This window comes from Pantherophis guttatus, chromosome 1 (genome assembly GCF_059756535.1).
Source record: "Pantherophis guttatus breed Tessera chromosome 1, ASM5975653v1, whole genome shotgun sequence".
NCBI lineage: Eukaryota > Metazoa > Chordata > Lepidosauria > Squamata > Colubridae > Pantherophis > Pantherophis guttatus.
In genome coordinates this window covers 347631240-347645768 of record NC_142063.1, presented here as the reverse complement: position 1 = coordinate 347645768, position 14529 = coordinate 347631240, and the positions used below count along the sequence as shown (strand labels likewise).

Below are 14529 nucleotides of genomic sequence, written 5' to 3'. Positions count from 1 at the left end.
CAGGAATAATAAAATAGCTAATTGAACTCTTCCTGTGTCATTTGCAACTGTTAAAATGAATGCATTACCTATATTACACGAATACAGAGTCATAAAAAATGTAAATTTCAAAGGGTAACATTTTCATTCCAAGAAAAGAAAAAAAAATCATCACGGTTAATAAAATTCTTTTGGAAAAGAGGGGGGAAAAAACAAAACCCGTTTTTTAGAACTAGGCTGGCTGGGGAATTGTGGGAATTGAAGTTAACACTTCAAGAGCCTGAGTGGCGTAGGAGGCTAATGCCTCCTACTAAGGCAGCATTTAACATCCAGCTGCCTGCAATTACTGCGAGTTCAAATCTCACCAGGCTCAAGGTCGACTCAGCCTTTCCATCCTTTCTAAGGTAGGTAAAATGAGGACCCGGTTTGTGGGGGCAATAAGCTGACTTTGTATAAATATACAAAAGAATGAAGGCTATTGCTTAACGCATTGTAAGCCGCCCTTAGTCTCCGGAGAAGGGCGGCATATAAATCAAATTAAAAAAAAAAAAAAAAACACGAGTTCAGGTTGTTTTATCCTACACACTGAGCACAAAATATGCCCCCCCTGAATTCTAACCCCCAAAACTCACACACACACCACACACAAACACACAATCCCCCAATCAGGAGTGAGTCCTAAAAATTTTTACTACCTGTTCTGTGGGCGTGGCTTATTTTGTGGGCGTGGCTTGGTGGGGAGGTAATGTGACTGGGTGGGCGTGGCCAACTTTTTTTTCTTTGTTTTTACTTTAAAAGCGTTTTGTCTACAACCTTAAGAGGTTGCAGAAAAAAATGCTTTTAAAAGCCTCTGACGATCCCAGCTGAGCCGCAGGATCATCAGAGGCTATTTTTTTTACTTTTAAAAGCATTTTTTTTGGCCGAAGAGGTTGTAGAAAAAATGCTTTTTAAAATTTTTAAAAAAAAGCCTCTGATAAGGTGGGCGGGGTAAGCGAGCGACGACCGGGCTGGGGACCGGTTTGGGGGCGTGGCCAGCCAATGTTATTACCGGTTCTCCGAACTACTACAAATTTTTACTACCGGTTCTCGCGAACCGGTGCGAACCGGGAGCAACTCACCACTGCCCCCAATGTACAGCATCGCTGTACCAAACCCACAACGACCCTTGTATAAACTGGTCCACAAATCACTCCCAGGACTTTGTGAAAAGTTGAAAAAACTTTTTCCACGGTTGCCCTGGAAGCAAAAATTTTATTTACCTGAGCCCATTAATGATGAGTGACTGCAAAGAAAAACAAACCTCCCTCCAGGTGAGCTCCGGATGACTTCACCCAGATTGTCCAGGTAATTTTCTTGGCAGCTGGACCAAAGTCCTGAACTTTTGGCAGCCGCCCCAGAGGCCTCCCGCCCAGGGGTACCCCGAAGCTGGCTCTGCTTCGCTTTTGATCCCCAGATAAGGGCAGCAGACGGCAGACAGAAAAGTCTGGCACACCTGATTTATGACCGAAAGAGCCCAAGGCTGTGATCCAATTAAATTAAAGACTCTGGAAAGGGTGCAGAAAAGAGCAACAAAGAGGATTTTGGGGGCTGGAGGCTAAAACATATGAAGAACGGTTGCGGGAACTGGGTCTGTCTTAGTTTCAATTCAATCCAAATCTTTATTGTCAATGCACAACATTGTGTACAACGAAATTGGCTGAGCTCCTTCAGTGCACGCACGCACACACCAACACAATACAACTCACAGTGAAGACAAAAAAAATCCCTAACCCGATAAATCACATTAACAAAACGCTCAGCCCTATTGCACTAGTGTGAACATGTTACACGTTGCACCGGCCCTGGAGTCCCATCATACTACGTAGTTATGATGTTATTTCTCATTCAGGAGTCCTGAGAGCCCACGGATAAAAACTGTTCTTCAGACTATTTGTGTGGCTGGCTATGCTTCTATGTCTCCTTCCCGATGGTAGGAGGGTAAAGAAGTGGCAACCAGGGTGAGAGTCGTCCCTTAAGTTTAATGAAAAGAAGGATGAGGGGAGACATGGTAGCATCTTCCAATATCTCAGGGGCTGCCCCAAAGAAGATTTGGGGGTCAAGCTATTCTCCAAAGCACCTGAAGGCAGGACAAGAAGCAACGGGTGGAAACTAATCAAGGAGAGAAGCAACCTGGAACTAAGGAGAAACTTTCTGACAGTGAGGACAATTAACCAGTGGAACAGCTTGCCACTAGAAGTTGTGAATGCTCCAACACTGGAAGTTTTTAACAAGAGACTGGACAGTCACTTGTCTGAAATGGTATGGGGTCTCCGGCTTGAGCAGGGGGTTGAATCAGAATACTCCAAGGTCCCTTCAAACTGTTATTCTGTAAAGGCTAAAACATATGAAGAACTCTTGGAGGAACTGGGTATGTCTAGTTTAATGCAAAGAAGGACTAGGTTAACCCTAGCACAAGTCTGGAAAACAGATCAATTGCCAACGGAGCAGCAAATAATTCAAAAAATTTACACATGTGCAGAAATGGATAGACTAACGTTGAAATTGAAAGATAAGGAAGACTCACAGTATTTTAAGATATGGGACAGTTGGTATGAGTGGATAAACCAATGGAAAAGAAGGTAAAGTCAAAATTTAGTAAGAAATTAAAAGTAATAATTATATACCGTCATTAAGGAAAAAAAGGGAAAGTAAGTTTTTGTATTTATGTGTACTTATATACATTATATCTACTTTGTTGATATTGTTGATTGTATTTTAAGGTTGTGAATGTTTTATACAATTTTATTTTTTTTTAAATCTAATAAAGTTTGTTTTTAAAATGGAAAAAAAAAGAAGAAGAACGGTTGCAGGAACTGGGTATGTCTAGTTTAATGAAAAGAAGGATGAGGGGAGACATGATAGCAGTCTTCCACTATCTCAGGGGCTGCCCCAAAGAAGAGGGAGTCAAGCTATTCTCCAAAGCACCCGAAGGCAGGACAAGAAGCAACGGATGGAAACCCATCAAGGAGAGAAGCAACCAAGAACTTAAGGAGAAATTTCCTGACAATGAGGACAATGAACCAGTGGAACTGCTTGCCACCAGAAGTTGTGGGTGCTTCATCACCGGAGGTTTTCAAGAAGAGATTGGACAGTCATTTCTCCAGAAGCATATCTCTTGCTCAAGCAGGAGGGGTTGGACTAGAAGACCTCTAAGGACCCTTCCAGCTCTGTTATTCTGTTAACTAAGATGATTAGGGGACTGGGATGGAGGCTAAAACATACGAAGAATGGTTGCAGGAAGTGGGGAATGTCTAACAAAGAGAAGGACTAGGGGTGACGGGACAGCAAGATTCCAATATTTGAGGGGCTGCCAAAGAAAGAGGGGGGCTCATAAACCCCTTACTTACTTACTTACTTGCAACTCTGTACGGTCAGGCCGTAACCCGAGGACTCTCCGTATTATTTAAAAACAACCTCACTGAATGACCCTGATGTCATTTCAGCCGATTACCATTGGCGAGTTGATCGATTTTTGCCTCAATAGGAATCCTTTGGGAGACATTTAAATCTTTTTTAGGACGCGGGGCAACCTTCACATCCATTTAAATGTCCTTGCTGTGATGGGAAATGGGGGTGTGTGTTGTTACCCACAGAAAAACCTTTCTTTTTTTCTTTTTTTGCCCCCCAATTTGGGAAATTGGAATTTACAAGGGTTTGGGAAGCCTCTGTCTGGGATAACTCAGAAGAACAACTCAGGAAATTTCTCCTTTGTTCCAGATTGGATCTTTTTCTGATGTTTCTAGCCATTGACCCTCCCTTCCTCCCTCCCTCTCTTCCTTCCTTCCTTCCTTCCTTCCTTATCACTGGAGGTTTTTAAGAAGAGACCGGACAACCGTTCGTCTGAAATTATATAGGGCAGAGGTCTTCAAACTTGGCAGCTTTAAGACTTGTGGACTTCAACTCCCAGAATTCTGGGAATAGACGTCCACAAGTCTTAAAGCTGCCAAGTTTGGGGACCCCTGGTATAGGGTCTCCTCCCTGAGCAAGGGGCTGGACTAGAAGACCTCCAAGGTCCCTTCCAACTCTGTTTATTCTGTTATGTTGTTTTCCTCCCTCCCTCCCTCCCTTCCTTCCTTCCTTCCTCCCTCCTGGGTTTCTTCTTTCCTTCCTTCCTTCCTCTCCCTCTCTCCCTTCCATTCTCCCTTCCTTCTTCCTTCCTTCCTCCCTCCCTCCCTCTCCCTCCCTCCTTTTCCTTCTCTCTTCCTTTTTTCCTTCCTTCCTTCCTCTTTTTCCTTCTCTCTTCCTCTTTTTCTTTCCTTCCTTCCTTCCCTCCTTCTCCATCACTGGAGGTTTTAGAGAAGAGATTGGACAACCGCCTGTTCGAAATAGTACATAGGGCTGCCTGCCTGAGCAAGGGGCTGGACTAGAAGACCTCCAAGGTCCCTTCCAATTCTCTTATGTTGTTTTCCTTCCTTCCTTCCTTCCTTCCTTCCTTCCTTCCTTCCTTCCTTCCTTCCTTCCTTCCTTCCTTCCTTCCTCACTCACAGAATAACAGAGTCCAAACAAATGGCCATCCAGTCCTCTTCTTAAAAACCTCCTCCAGAGTTTACGCCTGTGTTAAACAGCCCTTAAGTCAGTGTTTCTCAACCTTGGAAGCTTGAAGATGGGTGGACTTCAACTCCCAGAAACCCCCAGCCAGCAGCGCTGGCTGGGGGATTCTGGGAGTTGAAGTCCACCCATCTTCAAGCTTCCAAGGTTGAGAAACACTGACTTAAGTGGAGAGGGCTTGTGTCCCTCTTGTAAGGAAGCCATTCTTGGGAGTGAACCAGCCTCTCAGCTCTTCACAAAGGCCCTCGTTGTGCAAACGGAGGCTTTTCTGAGGATGAGGGAACCCCCATAAATGAAACTCCTGGCTCTCTCGAGATAGCTGGAGTAAAGACGCCTCTTGTTTTTGCCCCCACGGAGTTCGGGAGCCCTCATCTAATTTCCACCTTGCAATAAAAGAATTGGGATCCTGCACTCCGCAGGACAGGTCCTCCCCATTTACACCGAGGAGGGTCTTAAAGCAAGGGAGGCTGGCAAGGAGGAGGAGAAGGAGAGAGAACCGTGTTGGTGCAAACTACATTTGGCGATATTTTCTTCCCTTTTGCTTTATTCGTTCTGTTAGTAACTTTGCACCAGCTGCTGATGTCCAAAAGAAGTCGGGATAGGATGATTCAATATAGGTAAATCTCGATTTACAACCATTCGTTTAGCAATTGTTAAAGTCCACCCCTCTTAAATCCTGCTGGCTGGGGAATTCTGGGAGTTAAAATCCACCCCTCTTAAAGCATGGTGGCTGGGGGATTCTGGGAGTTGGAGTCCACCTCTCTTAAAGCATGGTGGCTGGGGGATTCTGGGAGTTGAAGCCCACCCCTCTTAAAGCATGCAGGCTGGGGGATTCTGGGAGTTGGAGTCCACCTCTCTTAAAGCATGGCTGGCTGGGGGATTCTGGGAGTTGAAGCCCACCCCTCTTAAAGCATGGTGGCTGGGGGATTCTGGGAGTGGAAGTCCACCCCTCTTAAAGCATGGTGGCTGGGGGATTCTGGGAGTGGAAGTCCTCCCCTCTTAAAGTTACCAGGGTCAAGGAACACTGATCAATTCTGCAGTTTTACAGTACTTAATTGCTCTTCCTTCCTCACTCCCTCAACAACCTTTTGTTCACAAACTTAACAATTCAAGGCTTTCCCTCCTGGGATCTTCACGCAGGACACCAAGCTGCCCTCCTACACATATTTTGAACAGGCTGCTCATTCTCAGTCCAGATCGAAGATAAAAGTATAAAGCTTGGGGAAGATAAACACAATATCCCATGCAACCGAAGAGAGATTTGCCAAGCCTTCTTGGAGTTTGGTCCCCCACCAGACGAACTGCCCCCACAAGGCCCCCCCAACAATCAGGCCCTTTCACAAAAGGACAACAACCCCATTCGGGATTACAGGTAATCCTCGACTTACCCCATTTGAGTCCAAAACTTCTGTTCCTAAGAGAGACATCTGATCAGTGAGTTTTGCCCCATCTTACGACCTTTATCGCCACGTTGTTGTTAAGTGAATCACTGCCATTGTTAACTTAGTAGCACGGTTGTTAAGTGAATCCGGCTTCCCCATTGACTCTACTCGTAACACCCCGGGATGCTGCGACCGTCATAAATACAAGCCAGGCTTCCGAATTTTGATCCCATGACCATGGGGGATGTTGCAATGGTCGTAAGTGTGAATAATGGCCATAAACCATTTTTTTTTGAGCAGCGTAACTTTGAATGGCCAGTAAACACACGGTTGTACCTATACCAGGTACAAGCTGTCTCAGGAATTCTGGGAGTTGAAGTCCACAGGTTGTAAAAAAGCCACAACTGCCCACCCCTGACCTACACCAAAAGCAATTCACCTGAATTCTCCTCCATGCCGGCCAGGAACAGCTGCCCTAAAGGCAGGAGAGCAATTCCAGAGAATTTGCACAATATGTTTGCATAACCGGGCTTCACCTTTGCCAAGAAGGGCCGGACCGGAGCATACTTCCTACCGCTGGCCTCGATTTGCAAAGCCCACCTTGGCTGTAAAGAAAGACAGGTGAAAAACAAATGGCCACCGCCAGGTGGGAAGCCAGCAAAGGCACTTTTCCCCATCCCACATCCCCGGAACCTGCTTTCCCTGATCTGGGAATTCAGACACACCCATCGCCCGAGCGATGAACAAGCACGCCAGGTATGCTGTGACGTGAAGCCGAAAAAGGTAAGTTTATTCAGACAGGCGGAACAAGAGGCGGTTCCTCCACCATCATCCACCCTGAACTGGAATCACCTGGTTTAAAGGTCGAAGCTCGGAGACCGGAAACGACAAACTCAGGATGATTGGCAGACAGTCCAAAAGCCCCCGAGCGCACCTCACCCTTCACCTCCCACCCAAGTGCGCATTGCAGAGATGCAAGCCCTCTGCGATGGGATGATAAGGACTTGGCTTGCTCACCTGACGGTCTTCAGACAGAATTTCAACCTGAGCTAAGGCCCTGGAAAGGGTGCAGAGAAGAGCAACCAAGAGGATTAGGGGGCTAAAACATAGGAAGAACGGTTGCAGGAGCTGGGTATGTCTAATTTAATGAAAAGAAGGACTAGGGGAGACACAATAGCATGTCTCGGTGGTGCAGCGGACTAAAGTGCTGTTAAGTGCTAGCACTTAGCTGCCAGCTGCCTGCAATTACTGCGAGTTCGAATCTCACCAGGCTTAAGGTTAACTCAGCCTTCCATCCTTTTGAGGTAGGTAAATTGAGGACCCGGATTGTGGGGGCAATAAGACGACTTTGTATAAAAAAGAACATCGCTTAGGGGCGGGGGCAAAAGCCCTAATAAGCAGGTATATACAAAAAAGGATGCAGGCTATTGCTATAATGCATTGTAAGCCGCCCTGAGTCGACGGAGAAGGGCGGCATATAAATTGGACAAATAAATAAATAAATAAATAAATAAATAGCAGTGTTCTGATATCTCAGGGGCTGCCACAAGGAAGAGGGAGTCAAGCTATTCTCCAAAGCACCTGAAGGCAGGAAAAGAAGCAACGGATGGAAACTAATCAAGCAGAGAAGCAACTTAGAACTAAGGAGAGATTTCCTGACAGTTAAAACAATTAATCAGTGGAACAACTTGCCACCAGAAGTTGCGAATGCTCCAACACTGGGAGTTTTTAAGAAGATGCTGGATAACCCTTTGTCTGAAGTGGTGTAGGGTTTCCTGCCTAAGCAGGGGGTTGGACTAGAAGACCTCCCAGGTCCCTTCCAACTCTGTTATTTTCTGAAACTCTAGACTAGAAGGATGTGGAATTGGGATCGTAGAAACACCCAGGAGCATATTAGAGTTCAGAGGCAGATGCATAAATAAATGTCTTAAATGTATTTATTCGTATGATAAATCATATTAACTATGTACAACAGAGATCAAGTCTCATGAGGAACAAACATGAAAAGAGAGAGATGGAGAGAGAGCAAGGTGGAAAAGGTTGGAGGGGGTTTTATACTCAGGGCAAGCCCCTCCTTTCCACATAGCGTCTATATGGCACATGGCATCTATATGGCACATGTGCCAATGGCTTGCAAATACTTGACAAAGGATTTCAGAGAAAAGCAACAAAGATGATTTAACTGGAGGCTAAAACATACGAATGCAGGAATTGGGTATATCTAGTCTAGTGAAAAAAGGGACCAGGGGAGACATGATAGCAGTCTTCCAGTATTTGAGGGGCTGCCACAAAGAAGAAGGGAGTCAACCTCTTCTCCAAAGCGCCTGAAGGCAGGACAAGAAGCAACGGATGGAAACTTATCAAGGAGAGAAGAAACCTGGAACTAAGGAGGAATTTCCTGACAGTGACGACAATTAACCAGTGGAACAGCTGGTTCCGACTCGGTTAAATATCCGATCGTGGACAACAAAAGAGGCTTTAACAGAATAACAGACTTGGAAGGGGCCTCGGGAGGTCTTCTAGTCCAACCCCCTGCTCAAGCAGGAAAACCTATATGGGTAGTTCCGGACTTACGACCGTAGCTGAGCCCAAAATTTCTCTTGTTGAGTGAGATACTTGTTAAGTGAGTTTTGCCCGGTTTTACGACTTTTCTTGCCAGAGTTGTTAAGTGAATCACTGCAGTTGATAAGTTAGTAACCTGGTTGTTAAGCGAATCTGGTCAGGTGGTTGCAAAAGGGGATCAGGTGACCCCCGGGACACTGCAACGGTCATAAATAATGCCAAGCATGTGACCACGGGGGATGCTGCAACGGTCGTAAGTGTGAAAAACGGTCATAAGTCCCTTTTTTCAGTGCCATTGTAACTTTGAATGGTCACTAAATGAACCGTTGTAAGTCAAGGACTGCCTGTAACACTCCAGACCAATGGCTGTCAATTTTTTTCTTAAAAACCCTCCAGTGATGAAAAGCACTCACAACTTCTGGTGGCAAGCTGTTCCACTGGTCCTCACTGTCAGGAAGTTTCTCCTTAATTCCAGGTTGCTTCTCTCCTGGGTTAGTTTCCATCCATTGCTCCATCGTCTTGTTTTCTGGGTGCTTTGGAGAATAGTTTGGCCCCCCAACCCTTCTTTGGGGCAGCCCCCCCAAATATTGGAACGCTGCTGTCATGTCACCCCTGGTCCTCCTTTTCATTTAATAAACATTTTTTTAAAAAAAAAAAATTGGTTTATATGCCGCCCTTCTCCGGAGACTCAGGGCGGCTTACAATGCGTTAAGCAATAGCCTTCATCCTTTTGTATATTTATACAAAGTCAGCTTATTGCCCCCACAATCTGGGTCCTCATTTCACCTACCTTAGAAAGGATGGAAGGCTGAGTCAACCTTGAGCCTTGGAGAGATTCGAACCAGCAGTAATTGCAGGCAGCTGTGTTAATAACAGGGTGCGTAGACCACTGTACTATCAAGGCTCTATTAAATGAAAATATTAAATAAATATATTTATATATTAAATAAATATTTATTCACTTAATAAACATATTAAATAAATAGTTAAATAATTAACTATCTTTTTTTATTCCTGCAGAAAGCCTCCTTGGAACTTGCCTACGAACAGTTCATAAACAGGACGGGATTTTACGCCTGGCATTGGGGGGGGTTCTTCTTTTTCTGCACAACACAGAAAGCATTGTTACTTGGCCTGGTAAAAGGCAGAACTCAGCATTGCTAGAAAACCCTCATTGTTTAAAAAAAGGGTTGTGCACTGCCCTGAAGCTCACGCACGCATGCAGAAGGTGGGACGGAGCTCTGGCAAGTCCCGGAGAGAGCTGCCTTTTGTGACATCACAGCTGCTGGTTGTTTAAACCGGGGTTGTCTTCCCTGATTGATAATAGCCTTCATAGGCCTTTTGGGAAGAAAGGATCCCAGGCATTTAGTCTAATTAACCTGATAATTCCCTTTTAATGGAAGGCACAAGAGAACCCTCTTCCGTCTGCAATGATTGGGCCTTTTAAATGCTCCTTCTGCATCTTCCCGCTGCAAACCTTAAATGCAAGGTGAATGGATGCAACACGCTTATTTATATTTCCCACTGCCTCCCTCGGCTTTACAAAATTGTGTTTGTAAACACGCGCGTCTCGCCAATTTCATCCAATCCGGCTGACAAAAAGCCCATGAAAAAAGCATGTTGGTTTTAAGCCAGGTAAACAAGCATAGGTGGCTGAGCTACGAGGGTCCCTTCCAATTTGATAGGAGGGTATAAAAGACCGAGGGACACCCCCCACCTACACATATGCACTGGGCCTGTGCAAAAAAATCATGTTTGTCTTCTGATGAAAGGAAGTAAGGTGCTCTTAAGAACTGCAGCAGTAAATGAAAATTCACAGAGGAGAGGTATCGCGGGTGCTTGCAAAATCCCACCTCTGCCCTGTTTACATGTTGATTCATTTTTTTTACTTTTAAAGTGCTGGTTTTTAATACTTTGCATTTTTATTCTCCAAAGCACCCGAAGGCAGGAGAAGAAGCAACAACGGATGGAAACTAATCAAGGAGAGAAGCAACCTGTAAATTAAGGAGAATTTTTTTTGAGAACAATTTCACCAGTGGAACGATGAAATTGTGAATGCTCCAACGCTGGAAGTTTTTAAGAAGAGATTGGGCAATCGTTTTTATGAAATAATAGAGGGTTTCCTGCCTAAGCAGGGGGTTGGACTAGAAGACCTCCAAGGTCCCTTCCAACTATGCTATTCTATATTCTGTATGGTTGTGTTATAGTGACGTGAGCCACCTGACAGTGAGATATCATATAGATTTAAGTAACCGAACACGAGAACTGGGCTCCAGATGTGGAAAAAATGTGAAAAGAATTCAAAATTTGAAAAGAAGCCAGGAAAAATGTCCATCTCAATGGTGAAAGGACCCAGGGCAAAAATATGTGCGGCCAAAAAGGCTCCACACCCATTTGCGCTACTCAGGTGACCCTGAGGACACAGGTAAACCTCCAAGCGGCCTCAACGACTCTCGAAGAGGAGGAAAAAAATGACCAGATGTTTGCAAGGACAGCTTCCATTTCAAATCCTTCCATTCTCCAGGTCAGAGCGGAAGAAGCTTCTTGGATGAGAAGCGAAACGTCTTCAAAGGAAGAAAAAAAAAATAGAAAGTCCAGTTGCCTCTCGAAAAAGGAACTTTGGGATAACGGTGACCTGGAGGATGGAGAATCCTCATAGACCAGAGGTCTTCAAACTTGGCAGCTTTAAGACTTGGGGACTTCAACTCCCAGAATTCTCCAGCCAGCTATGGGACTTCAACTATGGGAGTTGAAGTCCCCAAGTCTTAAAGCTGCCAAGATTGGAGACCCCTGGATTAAATGACCTACAACATCCCTTCCAACTCTGTTAATCCCATTCTAACAACCACTTTTACTTATGGATGTTTTTTTTGTTTTTTTTTGGAGAGGTGATGAGCAAAGAGGAAGCAGAAAGGCCCAAAGAAACCCAGAAAAATGTAGGTGCGCCTATAGGGAGAACACGACCAGCCCCTGCGCTTCAATGTACAAAATGTACAAAATTTTTAATTTTCTTTAAAATTAACCCCCCTAGCCTAGGAGGAGGACAGGAACCTATTTATTTATATCTCACCTTTATTATTATTTTTTTTACGAAGAACTCAAGGTAGCCAATACAGCCAACATTCACTTACCTCCTCTCCTATTTTCCTCACAAAAACAAGAGATGGTGAGATGGGCCTAAGGTGGGACTAGAACTCACTGACTTCTGGGGTGATTGGCTAAAGTCGCTCAGCTGGCTTTCATGGCTAAGAGGGAACTAGAACTCACCGTCTCCTGGTGATTTAACTCAGGTTCACCCAGCAGCTTTCACGCCTAAAGTGAGACTAGAACTCACGGTCTCCCATTTTCTAGCCTGGCTTAGACCAAACATGGCTTATTCCTTGGATAAGAAGGGCACCCAGACTGTTTCCTTTCCAGCCCCCCTGTACACATACACACACACACTCACACTCACACCTCTCGATAAATTCAACTACACCCCACTCAGAGGTTGTGTGCAACAGACACAAAACCCCCTCAAAAGCTGTGCCAGACCCCACTTCCCCAATCAGCTGGCTGGCAATCACCAGATTCCCCCAACCCAGCTGGTGAGGAACGGGGCGTGCCAGCTTGCCACACATACATGGACACACTTTTTGCCCGTGTCCAAAGGACAGAACCCAGAGCAAGTGAACACCAGGTACGCAAACACACACCCAGCAAGGTGTCAAGGAAGAGGAACTCCCCGCTGCTGAATCAGGCCGGCCATTGCAAACACACCAGGGCTGTGCACACACACACCTCTCCAGAGATGTGTGCAAAACACACACACGCCCCTCATTTGCAGCCCAACATTTGGGTGACCTGGAGGTGCTCCCTTCCACCCACCCCAAGCAATGCTGCATCCGAGGGGCCAGGTAGGTTTAAGGATTGCACAGCCACACCCGCTCCTCCTCTCTGGGCAGCCTTTCTTTCCCCTCTCCCTCCTTCCAAGGAGGATGCATGTTGCGGCAACACACACAGACACACACACACACACCGCGGTGCCCAGCCCCCCCCCCACCCTTTCACCCAGGGGGCACCCCAGGCACCGCACACCTGGCCAGGTGCAGAGGAAAGGTGCATCTTTTGCAAAGGGGAGGGGGAAGGAAAGGGGGAGGCCAGAACATGCCCCTGAAACCCCCCTCCCCGCGCCTGTTTTTCCAAGCCCCCCACCCAGACCAGCCCCCCCACCCACGTCCCCCCACCCCCCCCGGTTGGAATTACCCCAAATTGCGTTGAACCGCAGAATCGCAGGCAAAACGGACGGGCTAATATAATCCGCGAAGCTTTTCCCGAACTACAACTCCCGGCATGCCTCGCCGCCGCCAGTCATCGCGGGGCCGCTGGGAGTTGTAGTTCGGATTCGGCCCCCGGCTCGTTCGTTCGTTCGTTGGCTCGCTTTGCGGGCTCTCTCTCTCTCTCTCTCTCTCCCCGCAGCCCGGCTTGGGGAGGCTCTTTCCAGGCACGCCGGCCCCAGGCAGACACGCGTGTACAAAGACACGCGTGCATTCAGACGTGCTTTCTCTCCTCTCTCTTCCCCCCCCACTCGCAGACTGGGCAAAAGGCCCGGGTTCGAGCCCAGCCGGCGCAGGCTCACCTCGGGCTGCTGCAGGTCCGTTCGAGCCTCGCCTCGCCTCGCCGCTCCGGCCGATGTGCCTCGCTCGGCCGCTCCCGGGCCGGCATCGGGCGACGATGGGGCGGGGCGAGGGGCGGGGCGGCTCCGCCCTACTGGGCGGGGCGTCGGCGGAGGGTGTAGGGAAGGAGGGTGGGCGCGAGGGGCGGGGCTTGTGCCGGTCGCCCAGGCAACGGCGGAGGGCGCCGCCTCCCTCTTGAGGCGGGAGTGGCTCGCTGAGGGGAAAAAAAGAGAGAAAGAGAGCCGCGCGGCGGCTGAGGGGAGAGGAGGGTTTTTGCTGGGCTCCCCGCTGAGGGAGGGGTCGTTTCTGTCAGAATTGGGGGTCCCCCGTGTGGGGCTCCCCTCAGAGAAAGCCGTCTTGGTCATATTAAGATCCTTTTTTTTTTTCAGGAGGCAACTGGACTTTCTTGTTTGTTTGTTTTTTCTTTGAAGACGTGTCGCTTCTCATCCAAGAAGCTTCTTCCGCTCTGACAGGATGGTGAGGAACGGAAGAAGCTCCTTGGATGAGAAGCGAAACGTCTTCACAGGAAAAAAACAAAAAAGTACAGTTGCCTCCTGAAAAAAAGCACCTTTGGGACAACCCGGATGACTGGAGAATCTCCACAGATCTTTAGGTTTTTTTTTTTATCCTAAGTTTGGAGTTGGGCAGCTGCTCTGAGGGAAAATGCCGCCTCAGGTTTTCATGCCGGCCCTTCAGAGTAGGCCAGCCTAAGAAACTAAAGAATGCTAATAATACTCTGTTCACTTTTATTGAAATAAAATCTTGCCAGCCTCAGTGTGCTTCTTCCCTCCAGAGAAGTAGGGAGGGTCACATCTGAGGCACTTTCCCAGACTGCATTTCTGCCTCAGGCGTCAAGGATCTCTTGGTGGTGGCTTTTCCTCCAGTCTCTCAAATAGCTTTTATAGCCCATTAGGCTCACAGGCAGGAAGCCTTTGACTTAAGACCACAACTAGGTCTTCTGTCGCTAAGCAATGTGGTCATTAACTGAATTGTGCCTGATTTTACAACCTTTTTGGAGTTGTGGTTGTTAAGTGAATCCCACGGTCATTAGGAGAATCTCATTAAGTTGTTCAGCGAGTCACATCCAATTTTACAATCTCTTTGCCACAGTTGTTCAGCGAATCATGCTGTTGTTAAATGAATCATGTGGTTGTTAAGTGAATCCAGCTTCCCCCATTGACTTTGCTTATCAGAAGGTCACAAATGGCGATCACATGACCCGCCCGGATGCTACAACTGTCATAAATACATGCCAGTTGCCAAGTGGCCAAATTTTGATCATGTGATCCTGGTTGTAAGTGTGAGGATCAGTCGAAAGTCCCTTTTTTCAGGACCATTATGTTCATTCTTTTATGATTCGATTT

The 14529-nt window shown here is 46.9% G+C and overlaps 1 protein-coding gene across 8 annotated transcripts in view; it reads right to left on the bottom strand.

Annotated features, from left to right (window-relative positions):
• The window catches only part of MYO18A (myosin XVIIIA), a 212522-nt gene extending 199257 nt beyond the window's left edge, over window positions 1-13265 (bottom strand). For 5 of the 8 annotated variants that reach the window (XM_087890399.1, XM_087890454.1, XM_087890464.1 and 2 more), the window contains exon 1: window positions 13129-13246. The gene's annotated coding sequence lies outside the window, so the exon portion shown is untranslated. Of the gene's footprint in view, window positions 1-6387; window positions 6554-13128 lie in introns of those variants that run through there. The other 3 variants (XM_087890417.1, XM_087890475.1, XM_087890426.1) reach the window with 2 other exon arrangements.
• Window positions 13266-14529: the final 1264 nt, after the last annotated feature.